Here is a 15,743-nt window from a genome sequence, read left to right as displayed (position 1 = left end):
CCATTGATTGCTACTAAACTTCAGTTGTATCGAACTACTGGTAAAGGAGATATGAGTAAAAGAATCTAATCACACGTGAATTTCCCATATAAACTTTTCCACCTATCTCCTATAGAAAGGTTATGCAATCACTTTGAAAATCGACAGTTTAACCGAAGCTCGGAGAGCTGAGTCTCTTATACTATTCGACTCAGTTCGTCGAGCTCGGCAAATGTCTATGTGTGCGTATGTGTGTATGTCTGCGACCAACAATCGCACATTGGTTACTCGTACATGGACGAACCGGTTTTATCAAACTTAATCTCAAATGAAAGGTATAACGTTCTCATAGGCTGCTATTGGATTTCATTCAATTCCAACTTACAGGTCCCGAGTTATGGATGAAAGAGTGAGGTCCGCATGAAATGCCCATATAAATTGGTACCAGTATGTTATCTAAAACATGCAAAACTTCATAGAATGTGCTTGTATTTATAGTTTCAACTTACTGATGCCCAATCAAACCCACATTAACCACTTTGGACACATTTCGAGGAACCGGAAGCATCAAAATAGTGACCTGAATTGAATTCTCATGTGCTTCTCATAAATATCTTATTCGATTGTCACAAATTAAATTTCAGATGAAAGCTTCAGCTCCCGTGGTAAGGGTGAAGTCACATGCAAAATTCACATATAAACCGGTATACTGGTAGCTCCGAAATTATTTACACCGTATTCACATGGATTGCTACAGAATTTCATTTGCATTAAGGTTATGAGTAAAAGAATCCGATATAAGACTTTTTTATATTCACCTTTTTTGCCTTTCTCCTATAGAAACGTTATGCAATCAGTCTGAAAATCGATAACCTAATCCATAATTTTTTTGGACTAAGATCCGTTTTCTAAATCTCAAACAGGGACATAACTACGGCGTCCGGTAATAGTTTACTCACCCCCCCCCCCCTTGTGTCATCCCCTTCCTTCTCAAACCACCAACGCTGATTAGGATCAATAAATATTCTCTTGGTTGCCAGTGTATCACCGCCGACACGTACCTCATCAGGTTTGTGGAAATCCACCGGAATAACAGATTTCTAGACAATTAAAAAATAACCAGTCATGGGATCATACACACAAAAAATAATGAAATTTAAACGGCATGTAAATCAATACGAATGTAAACATTAAGTTAAAATCAATGCATTCAATTGGAGCATCAAAAACCTATAATTTTGCACTTTCATTCGTGTGATATTACATTATATTTATTTTACAGCAAAAATACATTGAAATGCATCAGTTTTTCGATTAATGAAACTAAAATTTTCAATGAACGTGTAAAATTTTAATGAGATTCTTTGAGGAAAGTACGACAAGTCGTGTGTATTTACAGTGATCCAAATATGTGCATGAAAATAAATGTAAAATAACAAAAAAAAATCTGTATAGTTTAAACAAATGAGAAAGGCACAATTTCACCCCTAGGTGGATTAAAACAGGTTTTTATATTCTTATTCACATAAAACATTCTATATCATAATGTATTTCGCATCTGTTCCTTCATCCGCAAATTTTGAACGAAATGATGAATGTTTGTAATAAATTAAATTTTGTCGATTCTACTGAAGTTGATGTTGTCGTGGTATATGACGGGAAGTTGTTTTACTTCTTAAAGTTCCATTATTTATGTTCGGATTCTATGTTCAGCAAAGTTTCTTATATTTTCTAGAATATTGGAGCATTTTTAAACTGATGCTGAATCTTGCAGAACTCACTACTAAGTGGATTAATCATTGATATGTTAATACCAAGCCTTTTTTGTTCAAAAACTTTCTCGAAGACAACGCAAGGTAAAAACGTTTTTAATCCACCTAACAGTGTGATGAGACATTTCTCATCACTCTCTTCTGATATTATATCGATTAGGAGTATTTAGAACTTTATGTTTCGCGATGTTTTTAATAACACATACAGAGAACTAAAAACTGAAATTGTAGCTCTCGATATCACACTACCTCTGACGTGCATGCATGCATAGTTCAAACTTTACTTCGATTTCGATTTTTAAAAGTGACTTTCCAGCAGTATCTATGATTTGAATTATTATCGCTCATCCCAATGCCAACAACAAATGAACAAATAAAAAACTCTCGAAACCCGTTAAAGAAAATCATCATCACTGGAATTTTCGTTTCCACGAAACTTTTCGATAACCTTCCGTCACTTGTATTAGTGAACTGGGTGCACGCTGCTCTGAAAATCTTACGAAATCGTCTTAGGGTACCAGCGGGTCTCGAGCCATTTGCGCGATTTTCGGCGGGTTAAATCTTTAAAGAATTTTAAAAACTAACTTCTATTCCATAATTTTCAGTTCAGCAATTCGAGAAATCGTGCTCACCGCAAGTCATGGAAAAAACTGCGTTGTGGAGCGACGGTCACTACCTTGTTTACTAAAGCTATTAATAATTCTCAAACACTTTTTAATTTTTACAACCTTATTTTAGGAATAGTTGTTTAATAAGCTTTTGTAATATTGTGTAGAAAAAAAGCTGAAAATTTCTGTATTTTCTCAATCCGCAACATATAAGCATTTAAGTATACCAACTAATTTAGGAAACCCTTTTAACATAAACTATCGCACGAATAGGAATAGATTCACCAAAATATTGGTAGAAGTCGATAAAATTACCTTTTGAAAACTACCAAAAATTTGGTGTAGTTCGATGCAATTGAAAGAAAATATCCTCAGAAAATGGGATGTACCTATTGATGTGGGACACAGTGAATAATAAATACAGTAAAGACCCGTTTTTATTAGCCTCATGGTGTGTTTTAAGTTGACATTGACTAAATCGGGACATATTTCTTTCCTTCTTTGTAATAAACTGAAGCTGTTAAAATATTCTTCCCTTCCCTTGATCTAGTCTGATAGCTATTTCTGATTATATAATATAAATTTCTCTTAAAGGGCCTTCTAGCGCAAATTAAAAAAATTGATTTTTTTTTTATTTTTGCATATTTGCATCTTTGAGGTAAGAAAAATATGCTCAAAAAAGGGTTTACTCAAATTCATCCTTGTTCGTCTGCTAGAGCCCATCAAACATATTTTCATATGAGACTGACAAAATCGGGGGCTATTCAAATGGGGTCATCACTGTATTGCAATAAATAGGCAGTATTCGAAGAAGTTTCGTGTGGACGAGTGTAGAACGACTTTGTTTCTACTTACTTAGGGTCAGCGGCGTAGCTAGAAATTCGATTTGGTGGGGGTTTGGTGAAAATCGAACTTAATCTCCAAATGGCATAATTCCGAAACCGTGTATCGAGTTTTAAAACGATATTTACGAAATGTTTCTTAATCTATTTTTTTATCTTAAACAATTTTTTATTGAGAGCTTCACAAACTCAAGCTTTGGATAAAATGTAAAATTTATTGTTTATAAATAATAGAAGATCATAAACAGCAAAATCATAACAATTTATTTTAAAGGTACAAATAGCCTAAAATATGTTGATACCCTGAACACACGGAGTCTTCATGTCTTCACCAAAGTAGTTTGTAATAGCACTCCCTAAAATTTTGCTGAAGACATTAAGTCTCAAACTAGATTTGTTGAAAGAGTAAATTCTCCATAAATACTTCTTAGAAGATATAACGCCAAAGTTATTTTATCAGATGATGTGCTGTTTAACGTTTGTAAAATTCATCGAAGATACTAAACCTCCGCAATTGGCGGTTGCAAAATGATATAATCTTGACCTTTAATTACTGTTTGCGAACAATTATTTTACCTATTCATATAATTGGTAACACAACAAAAATTAAAAGCTCATTAAATTACTTTCGGAAAGTGTTATCCTCGTTATTAATCATATTACGTTTTCGTCTCAACTCTACGCATTCCCAAAAAAATAAAGACATATTTAGAAAATGTTGAATGCTGTGCAATTTTTCGGTGAGCAGTTCTATGTTTCATGTTTCTGTGTTTCCAACTTCGCTTTCTATTAAAAAAAAGACCCTAATCCATATTACAGTACATCCATTCAAAAGTTTAGCTCAATATGATAGGAAATCTGAGGATTATGATTGATTTCAGAACTCTGGAATGAGTGTCTATTGGAATGTTTTCAGGCAGGTATGTGATATTGATGTGATTAGACAACTGTTACATCAAGACCAATAGATCAGTTACAGGTCAGGATCCCAGTCCCACAACTTTTCAAAAGTTTTCATGATGTTTAAAACGACAGATTATCAATGTACTGATTTGATAATTATTATTGTAATATTGAATGAAGTCAGTCAGCATCAGTGAATTATTCTCATCTCATCATCAATTATTTTTTGGGTGGGTGGCAAGGGGTGGGGTTGAATCCCGAACCCTTCTCTTGGCTACTGCTTGGAGTTGTTTATTTCGCTTTTCATTTTCCAAGATATGTTTCAGATCGATCCGATGTTTGAAACATAGAAACTTTGCAGTCATCAGGTTCGCGCAAATGAAAATTTTGGCATCGATAAGTTCCATGTAGACAACTTGGAATTGTTCGGCGGTTATTTCTAACGATGAAATACGAAATACGTTTGGCTAATTTAAATGCTTTACTACTATATTGAACAATAAATAGGTGACAAAGGATAATCCACAAACAACAAGCTATAACTTTTAAAATATTTATAATAAATATTTGATGTCTTCAGTAAAGTTATTCGCAAAAGTAAGAGCTACAAATTTGCTGAATTTCAATACAATCACTTCCAAGAAAATTTATGAAAATATCTCACTCTTAGGTGGATTAATCAGCAAAAAAACAAAACCAAAAGAAAGACCATATTACATCCTTCAAATTTCCCGAAGATACTATTGACCTAAAATTAGCAGTTTTAGCGTTAAAAATAGATTGCCTGTTTTTGGTCTTATTTGGGGCTATGGGAAATGATAAAAATCTCTTTCGTCCGTATTTAATGATAAATATCTCTTTTGATAATAGTTCGACTTCAACAATTTATAGCTCGTTCGAAAGGTATTCGTATATGCTGTCCAGAGATATATAAAGTGTTTATCTATGTCGTCAATTTCGGCAGATAATTTAAAAAAACTGCAAAGAACACCATTTTTACACATTCAAACATTCATATCTTGGGAACTAAACATCAGAATCAAAAACAAATTAATAGCGTTCTGTCTGGCTGATAGGCCTTTCATTTAAAATTGGTTTGGAAAAGATCGGTTCAGCCATTGCTGAGAAACACGAATGAGAGTTTGTCCGTTACATACACACACAGACATTGTCCCAAATCGTCGAGCTAAGTCGATTGGTATATAAGACTCGACCCTCCGGGCCTCGGAAAAAATCTTGAAGGTTTGAGCGAATTCTATACTTTTCCTTTATAAGAAACTAGCTTATACCCATCGCGCGTTGCTGCGACTTTAAACGGAATGAGAAGAAAACACAATTTGTTCCGAAGCGCCATCTGGCGGGCAGATAATCCCCAATCAATAGCACACAAACACGCTCCATAACAAATACCTACTATGTACAAATTTTTACGGCAATCGGTTAAGCCGTTTGGGAATTTTTGACAGGTGCGCGACGAAAGGCATAAATACGTTTTGTATAATGTACATTAGGCCTAATGCACAATAGGTATAATGAACGATTGGCATAATGGGCGTTTGGTATAATGTTTCATAGATATAATGTACCTTAGGTATAAGCTTTTTGGGAGTAATATAAAAAATAAAATTAAGCAATTTTTTATTATTGTAATCTCTTTTTGGTGGCTATAAAAATGCTAGTTGAAAGTCGTCAGAACAATAAAAAATGCTCACATATAGTCAATAAAAAAAGAAAAATTGGGTCTTCCCGTCCCGTACCATTGTGCGACTTTCCCAAGTTTGAACATTTCACGGGATGCCAAAAACTTTATTACTGGAATAAGAGCTGCCAATTTTCCAGGTATTATTTCCGCCTAACTATGAGTATAACACCTATAGTTGAACCCTGTCATGCAGCTTTCATGACTATTCGAACAGTTGAAACGGTTGCGCGGATTTTCGTTCATTTTAGCGACATTCGTTAAGTTTTAACGATTGCGTCTGTCGAAAATAAAATACCGAGAGACCGACACCATTCGCGAAGCTATTTCTAGTACACAAAACAGCTGAGCATCAGTGACTTCAACGGATCGGGTTCGTGTCTTCCATCGTCGGCGTAAGTAAGTTCGCGAGATCTGGTTTTCCAATGTTTCAGTTGCGATCCAAACAGTGGTGAGTGAAGACGTGTGGTCCAGTAAAAAAATAGCATCCCCTCCTCGTGGTCCGATCGATCTCGTACAGAACGTGTTTGTAGTTGTAGTTCTGTGCCAGACGGTTTCTGGCGGCCTAAGACGCAGCAGGTTGTTTCGCAGAGCGCGCGCGCGTAAACAGATCTAAGCACCTTGAAGCTGATTTTCTTTCGATACTCAAACGAGCGCAGACGGCACGACACAACACGCAGCGAGAGAAAAAGAGTCTGTGGCTGTTCAACTAGTTTGGCAATTGCAATTACACTTCGCTGTAGCAGTAGTAAGTGCTTTTAAGACGGCTGAGTCTGAGTGATACAATCCTCCATACATAGGTTGAAACATAGTAAAAGTGGTCGTCGGCATAGTGGGGCTTAGACCAATAGTTGAAACAAAATAGGGAACAAAGTGTTAGTTTGTTACACGCGAAGTTTGAAAGAAGTCGACGGGAACTGCAACAGGTGAACGTTATCTGCTATCACGAACGCTTGCTGGCTCAGTCCTCATTAGTTTGGAGTGAGGAAATCGGTAGTTAATTAACACATTTTGCGTTTTTGAGTAGCAGAAGCGCAGACAATTTCGTTTAATTAGTGCTCACAAGTCAAAGGTAAGTGTGAATCGCAGATTGAATGTTATTAGAGATTTTCCACACACTAACCAATCTGTATATTACTGCAGTTTCAACATTCGAATTATTATAGAGTGAAACAATATTTTAAGAAACGTTTTCAAGCTTTACTCTTTGAAAAATCAATTTCCTTTCCCTTTGTGATTAATAAATAGGGCAATTTTAATAATATATTTATTTCAATATCCGCAGTAAGGTGTAGTTTTTGATATTTTATTCAGCCGACTGCCTGGAAGGTTCAGTTCTTGCGAAGTTATAACGCAAATCGCGAGAATCAGAAATGTCGAACGTTTTTGGTTGCAGTCTGCAAAAGAATGTTTATTAAGAACGGAATTTGTTGTTGGACCTTCGCATACAAGCTTATATACTGGTGTCTCGAAAAATGATAAAAAATAAATTCCAAACATTTGAATTAAATTTCAATAGCGGTGAAATAATTGTTATTATTATTATTGCCAAGTTGCTCATATATTTTTTGCATGTTTTAAATTATGCTGCAGATTACTATCTGTAGAATCTTAGAAATATTAACTCGCGACGATATCGTCGTCAGAGGGTAGTTTACTGATAGGTCATTGACACATACATACAGTATCAGTTGCTCTGCACAGAATTCATTGAATATTCCATACAGGCTGTTCCAGTTCCAGTAAGCCTTGCTTGTTGAAGACATACAAAAATCAATGTAGCGGTGTGAGAATGACGAAGGGGTCTACGTATTTATTTTTGCCGAATCTCAGCTTTTTGCGTTTTTCCCGAGATCTGAACAGCTGAGATCTCGGTAAATAGCTTTTTTCTACTGTTATATAAGTAGAAACGACGTTTGTTAGCAGAGATTTGAAGAATATTTCGCTGAACATCAGTAAACACTTTGCTGAGATAACAGTCTCTAATGTTATTTTTTGGCAGAAGTGGCAGATTATGGGTAAATTAAGGAGCTGAATTGAGTGTGTACTACGGATCTATGAGCAAATTTAACATAAAAACTTTCTAGTTTATTTTTAGGAGTATGATGAACGATGTTGAATGGTGGTTTTTTAACTACGACGTAACACTTGATATGTATAATTTAATAGGGATGATATTTTATATCATTCATATTGAGAAAAAATGTCGATTTTGACGATTATTTAATAGATAGATAACGAATTCGATCTAGCTCTGCTATTCTTTTGTTGTTTGATTTTAATTTCTACCAAGCATAAGCGTAAATATAAGCATAGGGGATTACTCGTTGTTTCTAAACTGTTCACAAATACTTTACATTAAGCAATACGTTTGAATGCCGGATTGGTAATCGATATCGACGTCGGCTACGACCAAATTCAGATTTACTAGCTAAGAAAGGGGTGTTAGTCCAGTACACGTGGTCATTAGAGATGGAGGAATTTTCTACAATATATAAATGCATCATGGAATGAGGAAATTTATTATTAGGACTGCTAACTGCTGTGTTATCATGTATTATTTGCTCTGATCAGCCAGCTGCCGAGATTTTTCTTCATAAATTATGTCACCTTAAAAGATGATAATGTTATCTCCTAGTTGACATCAGACCCTAATTTTTTTGTTCTCAGACGCATTGGACGAGGCCGATTATATTTTTCTTTCGCAATAAATTAAAAAAAAGAACAGATGAATTTTATTATTTGACTCTTTCAGGCTCATCTTGCTTCTGCGTGTTGAGATCCTTTTTCTAGGCGACGAAATATTTTCAGTGTTGTCCACTGCAACTTGAGGTTCGATTGATTTGTGTTCTTTCGCGTCATCGTTTACGTTTATATCCTCATCTGTACTACTTTCCTGCTGTTTGCGGTTGGATGATCTCGTTTGTGTCTTAGTCTTATGGGTCGCCATTGTATGTCCGTGTTTTTCATCATTCGCTTCTTTGTTGTTGTTGGCTTAGAGACATTAGAGGAGATCGTTGTTGAATGGATATCTGCTACTGCTTGATCCGTAGATGTTGGTTTTGCAGCTATTTGTGGTTTAGCGTAGTTGGATTGGTTGGATTTTCCTTAACAATTTCTGCGCAGAGTTTTCCGAGGTGTAGCGTCTTCGTACAGAACTGGCACGTAAGAATCTGCCCTACCCATAATTGGCACGTAGGAATCTGCCCTGTCTGCTCTTGTTATGTATGAGAAAATTGGTTTGATCACACGCATTCTCACCACTGTTCAGAATTCCCGAGAAAATGTGCCCCCATGTATCGTATACACTCCTTTATACCAAACCAAAGCCAAATAAGTCATCCAAAGCTCTTGTTAAACCCGCAAACTTATGAAATACACGAATTGATTTTTTTAACCTCATTAAAAAACTCAATTTTAATGTTATGTTTAGTGAATTAAGCGTGCAATTTTATATTTACTGAACACAAAAACCTGGCTTTTGTTCAGTACTCTGGTAATTTATTTATATACTGGGAGCTCCATATAGACGAAACATATGCACTTCGCTCGTACCAGTGCAATGGACAATAATGTATGTACAACCCATTAACAAGAGTACTTAATCATCTACTTAACTATTAACTTTTTCTTGACATCCTAGCAGAGTTCATGACCATAACGTAACTCATTTAGGGCAAAACGTTGTTCTTGTATGTGCTTAATGAAGTAGATACCACCAACACGATCCACACGAAGAACTCAAATGCTTAAAACTTATCACTGTTAATGTTGTGTGTGCATTTTTAACGCTGTAATATATTTGCTCAATTCACTAAGAACTAACGAGATACTGCATCATGCAACATGCACATCGTTAGCATTGCAAACATGGCGCTTCGCTGGAAATTCCGCCATGAGCAGCTTCGTTCATTCGGTTCACACTGCTACGGCTTAGTATACATAATGTTCTTCCGCCACGGTTTCTACCCACACGCACACTAGCAGCCATTAGCGAAGAAATCACACGGTCATTGGGAAATTTCGAATCATCATTAGTGCTATTCCGGATGACTTCGAAAATGGACTGTCATCATTAGTAAATAAAAATGCTAGGTTATTGGCTTGTCGCTATGAGAAAAAAAGATTCTCAGTGACAGCGTCACGGCGTCATTTCCAGCCACGTCGTACGCAGCTGATGCGACGCCGACGTCGTAGGTGAGTTATATATTCATGAGATGCGAATAGTTTTTTGGCTTTTAGAAAACAGGTTCAGCATTTTATTCGGCATTGAAATCGTAGCCGTAATCAGGAAACGACCTATTTCTGTCAATGGTGGTTTAAAGAATTTTCTACTACTCTGGTAAAGATAAACTTCAATCTGAAGCATTGGTGCGTAAGCATTGAACGGATAAATTTCAACAACTTCAGCAACTATTTGCCGCGCACCACGTTAGATGAGTAAACATGGTAGGGCGTGTATTGGACGTTATTTTAATCAAAACAACTTTGCTGAAGATATGAAAGCTACATGTATGGAGCATATCAAGTTATAAAACAATATTTACTACATTTTCTTTAATCCTACACTGATAGAATACATTCGTAAATCCCCAGGCATTAGTTTCGTACAAATAATTTTCATAAAATATACGAATTTTTCGTCATATGATAAATCGTTCGTAGTTTTATTGAAACACATTTATTTTTTATTACGAGTTTTTCGTGAAAACCACGAAACGACTTTAGTTGGCTTATTGCGAAACAGCTTCGTTCGGCAAACGAAGTGTTCGCTGCCTTATACGAATATCTTCATAATATTTACGAGCACCATTCGTCAAACCGTCAACGTCAATAGAGCTTCAATATGGAGTCATTGTTGCTATATGTCAGATAATTGTTGATCACTACGACGGTCTCGGTCTGACTATTTAGTAGCCGTATCCATGTCCACCGGTTTCAGGAAGATTTCCTAAACCTCTTGTTGCATTTCCACATACCAATAAAGAACCACAAAATTTGCTCATACATAAATTTATTGTGACACAGTTTCACACGCCCCAAGTCATGCTCTTATCTTCTACACTCTTCCTCTAATCACTCCTCCTTCACTTTATTCCTCCACCATTTTCCACTTCGATCTGAACCTAATCTCCGCTCACTCTATCAGCTTACTCCTCGCCTTCATCCCCAGTGATGGAGCGTACTCACCATCGACATGTCTGCACTCGACGTCACACGGTATCGTAGGATCGTGACGATGACTCTGAGCTCGCCTCCGTCGGCTCAGGAAACAGTCGTTCGATACGGGCGGCCAATCCCCCGTCTTTTCACTCCAGTAGTGGAATGCTTCCACTCCTTGTCTCACGCCGACGCCCTGCGTACCAACGCTTGGCTCGTTCGTGTGAGTCGCGCCGAGTTGATCTGTGCCGTCGTTTATCTCAGGGTCGCCAGATGCGTTGGCTCGATCCCTGTCGAAGTCCGTTGCGTGCGCGATGAATGTGTCGGCTATATTTGCGCCTTCCTTCGCGCCTGAAACGACAATTGTATCCACTCGATGTGCGTCGTTTGTCGCTGGCTTGACAAGTGTATCACTCCGATCCGTGCCGTTGTTTGTTTCGTGCTCAGCCCGTGCAGGAGTCACCCGGTATTTGGCCAAGAAAAACGTCCCGTTCCGTGCCGTCCGTCTCTGGAGAAAGAAAAACAAGAAAAAACCGCCCTACAGGGAACACAGTCAGCTAGTTCCTCTACTGATATGGCCTGATTTGGTCTTACCCTTGCCTTGGGGCGATTTGTCTGATGGTTGCGGTTCTCGCCGGAAATCAATCCTTTCTTTCAGACTCTTTTTCGGCTCGCTGCTTGCCTTGCACGTGGTTCGTGCTGAAGCCTTATTTGTTTTCTAAAATGTAATTTTCTTTATTCACGACCAGCTCGTCAAGATAGAAAACATTTACCTTTCCGTGTGCTTTTGCACCACTCCTCAGCGTCCTTTCTGACAGGCTGCTCTCTCGCAAGGTTTTTGCCGGCCGAACGGAACGAACTCTTCCTAAGAATGAGAGTATACATGCGACACTTGTGAAGGTTACTTTCTCTCACATTATTTACTGCTTAATTACCTGTCTTTATATCAATCTTTGCAGCTTATATGCCACTTGGCTTTGTCGCATGTGCCAAGACTATGTTTGGCGACGGAGACTCCAGACACACCCGCACGGCTTAACACTGGCACATGAAATGACGACGATCAGCTTTTCTTGGTCTTGTGTCACTGCTGATTCCAGCGGAAATATTCCTCTCAATTTCTCTATGTGACATTTGTCGATGTAGAGTTTAAGCGGAAATGTCTCTCTCATTTTCATTTTCGTTTGTCGTTTGACATTTCTCGATGCGTCATTTTTGGTGCATCGTTTTTTCAAAAGGGCGTGTGACGGTTTATTTGTAAGATGTGTCAAAATGTGAAAGGTGTTTAATCTTTGCATTCGACATGTACACGCAAAAATTGAAACGTTACACTCTTCCGCTTCCAGTTGATCCGGAATTCGGAGCAGTATGGATTCAGTTGAGCCAGCGCGAACTGCTCGTCAGTTTTGTATGAATAAGTTTGAGTTTTTCTCTGCCAGAGCAATGTCAAAATAATATGCTATTAAATACGAAAACTTCTCTTAGATGAACGAAATGAATTCGTGCGACCAACGAGATTGTTCGTAAGTTACACAGATGTTTTTTTTTTAAATAAACAAAACACTTCGTTTCATTCGCGAAAAATAATGTCGTTTTCAACTAAGATGAGCGAAATGAATTCGTGCGACCAACGAAGTTCTTCTTAATATACACAATCATTTATCGATATAAACGAATCATTTCGTTTCATTCGCGAAAAATAATGTTGTTATCAACAAGATAAGTAAAATTTACTAAAACTTTTGTTCATCAAGCGTTCATTTCTTCACGCCACAATCTTTCTAGTCCTCAATAATGATGAGCAGCTTGAAATAGAATCGAATTTGCCAGATCGATCCTTTTAATTAATAAAAAAATCGGTGCTGTCAAAGCATTGATCCTAAAAGATCGAAAGCGACCAACGAATTCGATTGCAATATACATAAACGTTTATTAAAATAAACGACACATTTCGTTCCATTCACGAAAAATAATATCGTTATCAACGATTACATTCGTGCAATGTAAACAAAATAAGTAAAATTCACGAAAACTTTCGTTCATCAAGCGGCCATTTCTTCGTACCACAGTAAAATCGATTTGGCCACATCCATTTTTTTAAATCATAAAAAATCGATGTTGTCAAGCATCGATCCCAAATGATCAACTGAAAACAAAAAGGCAAATAAATACGAAAACTTTTCTAAGATAAACAAAATGAATTCGTGCGACCAACGAAATCGTTCATCATATACATAAACATTTATTGAAATAAACGAATCATTTCATTTCGAAATGTCGTTAAATTTTCGAAAACTTTCGTTCATAGGGCGGCCATTTCTTCGTACCACATTATCGATTTGGCCACATCGATTTTTTAAATTAAAAAAATCGATGTTGCCAAAAATCGATCCCAAAAGATCGAAACAATAAGAGGATAATAAATACGAACACTTTTCTAACATAAACGAAATGAATTCGTGCGACCAACGAAATCGTTCGTAATATGCACACACGTTTATTAAAAGAAACAAAACATTTCGTTTCATTCACGAAAAATATTGACGTTATCAACGATAACAATCGTGCAGTGTACATTTTATGTGTAAAATTTACGAAAGCTTTCGTTCACCAAGCGGCCATTCTTGTTCATGAAATGAACGAAACCTACTATTTACAATGCACGAAAATACTTCGTTTCACGAATGAATTCGTGCATTGCATGATCGATTTCATTATATTTACGAATTTATATTATCTGAAAACAATTTTTTATTTTAAGCTACAAATATTCATGCCTCGGACAAAATTATAATTTTATTGTTTATAAACAACAGAAGAGGTTAGCCATGTACGGTTATTTCAAAATAACTCCTTTCAAAAGTTTTCTTTCACAAATGGCCTTATATGTTTCGATACCATAAACACAGGGAGGATTCATGTCATCAACAAAGTTTTTTGTAAGAGGCGTCTCAAAAACTTTGCTGAAGACATTAAATTTCAAACGAAATTTGTTCAAAAGGTTAAATCTGCATAATTCTAGGAGAATTTAATACCAACATTATTTTATCAGATGATGTGCTGATTTACGTTGTACGGAGAGCAGAACGAAAAAAAATCACTTGGAAGATGTTTTTTATGAAATTTCATGCTACCTTTGGTTTTAAACTGTAAAGTTTCTTTCCATTTTTTTCAAAAATTTCTTCACAATGATTTAGTTGGAACCGTAAACCGGTGCCATCATTTGGACTTGCTCTGCTTCCACGCCCAGTTCATTGGGAAAATTGGATGGTCAAAAATGTTTATGTTCATACACAAAGCTGAATGCAAACGTTGACACCACGTGTGCTTTGTCTGTTTGCATGGTGATAGGCGATGTCTAATGTTATAAGAATATTGCGCGGATTGGATTAGGCCTACTAAAGTATTTTTGTCACATTCGATATGTTCCGGCGGAATATAGCTGTCCCCTAATCTGATTGAGTTTCCATTGAGTGACCAATTCCAAAGTTATTACTATAGTCATTTTCACCTGGAAGATGATATTTTTTTAATTTCCAAGCAAACTTTGTTTTTAAACTGTTAAGTCCCTTTCCATTTTTTCTCTTTATAATAATTTGGTTCGAACCCCAAACCCTTACCATCATTTGGATTTGTTCTGCTCTCAACCCCAGTTTTTTGGGAAAATTCGATGGCCAAAAGTGTTCATTTTCACCTAGAAGATATCATTTTTTTATTTCATAAAGCATTGATTTTCAACTGTAAAGTTCCTTTCCAATTTTTTCAAAAATTTCTTCACAATGATTTAGTTGGAACCCTAGACCTCTGCCATCATTTGGATTTGTTCTGCTCTTAAGCCCAGTTCGTTGGGAAAATTCGGTGGTCAAAAATGTTCATGTTCACACACAAAGCAGAATACAAACGTTCATCGATCTGCCTGTCGGTTGCCCCCCTGCATCGTTGACACCATTTGCGCTTTGCTTGTTTGCACGGTGATAGGCGATGTCTAATGTCATAGGTGTATTGCGCGGATTGGATTTAGGCCCACTTAGGAATTTTTGCCTTGTTCGGTATGTTCCGATGGAATGCAGCAAATTTTTAAATCCTTGGATACTACATTTTTTTTAAACCTAATATTTTAAAATTTTAAAAATTTTGAATTGTTGATGTTTCATGCTATTTTTGGATATATCATGATCAAAAAAATTTCGATTTTCAACATTTCATTTACTCCCCAATTTGGATTTTTTCGAATATTAAAAAATCAATATTCGAACGCTGCACCCCTTTAATGATGTACAATTGAGCCAAAAAATACATAGATCCGTAGATGCATAATAACCATTTTATATAAAACATTGTGCAAACATTAAAAATGGCCGTTCTTATTGATATCATCCCTATAAACCACTCTAGTTATCTATACAAACTCTGGTTTTAAACTGTAAATCCCCGTTTCAATTCTTTTTAAAAATTTCTTCGCCATTGGGGTTTCCTGAGACCCCAAACTTTTGCCATTCGTTCTGCTCCCAAAAAATATTTTATTTAGCAGTGTTATCGAAGTAATATTATCAATGGACCCATGCCCACTCGACAGTAGGGGAATGTCGTATAGGTTGGAACGGGTTTGTTTAGAAGCTGATATCTTGTTTCCATGATAATATTTTTTAGCTTGTAGTGCATCATTTTGTAGATATATTATATGGCTTAATGTCTGCGAATAGAAGAGGTTTACTTGCAATTTTAAATAAGACTCAGGATTAATTTTCCGCATAACGGCAAAAAGGCAAAAAAAATGTGT

At 36.4% G+C, this 15,743-nt stretch overlaps 1 protein-coding gene and 1 long non-coding RNA gene across 2 annotated transcripts in view; one reads left to right on the top strand and one right to left on the bottom strand.

Moving 5' to 3' along the window:
• The first annotated feature begins 6,239 nt into the window (after positions 1–6,239).
• The window catches only part of LOC131690326 (putative fatty acyl-CoA reductase CG5065), a 51,713-nt gene continuing 42,209 nt past the window's right edge, over positions 6,240–15,743 (top strand). Inside the window, exon 1 of the mRNA XM_058976020.1 lies at positions 6,240–6,875. The gene's annotated coding sequence lies outside the window, so the exon portion shown is untranslated. The remainder of the gene's footprint in view (positions 6,876–15,743) is intronic.
• Positions 10,785–12,071, bottom strand: LOC131690327 (uncharacterized). The gene is made up of 4 exons (XR_009305567.1): positions 11,899–12,071; positions 11,737–11,828; positions 11,558–11,681; positions 10,785–11,501 (listed from the first exon to the last, which is right to left on the bottom strand). It is a non-coding gene; the product is annotated as an uncharacterized LOC131690327 (long non-coding RNA).

This window comes from Topomyia yanbarensis, chromosome 3, assembly GCF_030247195.1.
Source record: "Topomyia yanbarensis strain Yona2022 chromosome 3, ASM3024719v1, whole genome shotgun sequence".
Lineage (NCBI taxonomy): Eukaryota > Metazoa > Arthropoda > Insecta > Diptera > Culicidae > Topomyia > Topomyia yanbarensis.
Note: the sequence above shows the minus strand (reverse complement) of the source record. Positions and strands in the feature narration are given on the sequence as shown.